Genomic DNA, 278 nt, shown 5'->3' on the forward strand with positions numbered 1-278 from the left:
GGGGCCGGGGAGGGGGTGACCAGGGCCCGGCCAGGGCAGAGCCGGAGCAGGACACACGTCACACGCCCGCCCTGCTCCTTCCCCAAGGCACGAGGGCCAGGGCAGGAGCTCAGCCTCACCAGGGCTGCCCCACACACCCACCCTCTCTGGAGCTGCGCTCAGCAGCTGCGATTCACCCGCCGTGTGCCAAACCAGCCCCTGCACAGGGGTCCTGGCGGAGGGGAGCTCAGCTCCACCACCGGGACCAGACACCCCTACGCTCGGTACCAAGGCCCCGC

This window comes from Merops nubicus, unplaced genomic scaffold (assembly GCF_000691845.1).
Source record: "Merops nubicus isolate BGI_N331 unplaced genomic scaffold, ASM69184v1 scaffold25259, whole genome shotgun sequence".
Taxonomy (NCBI): Eukaryota; Metazoa; Chordata; class Aves; order Coraciiformes; family Meropidae; genus Merops; species Merops nubicus.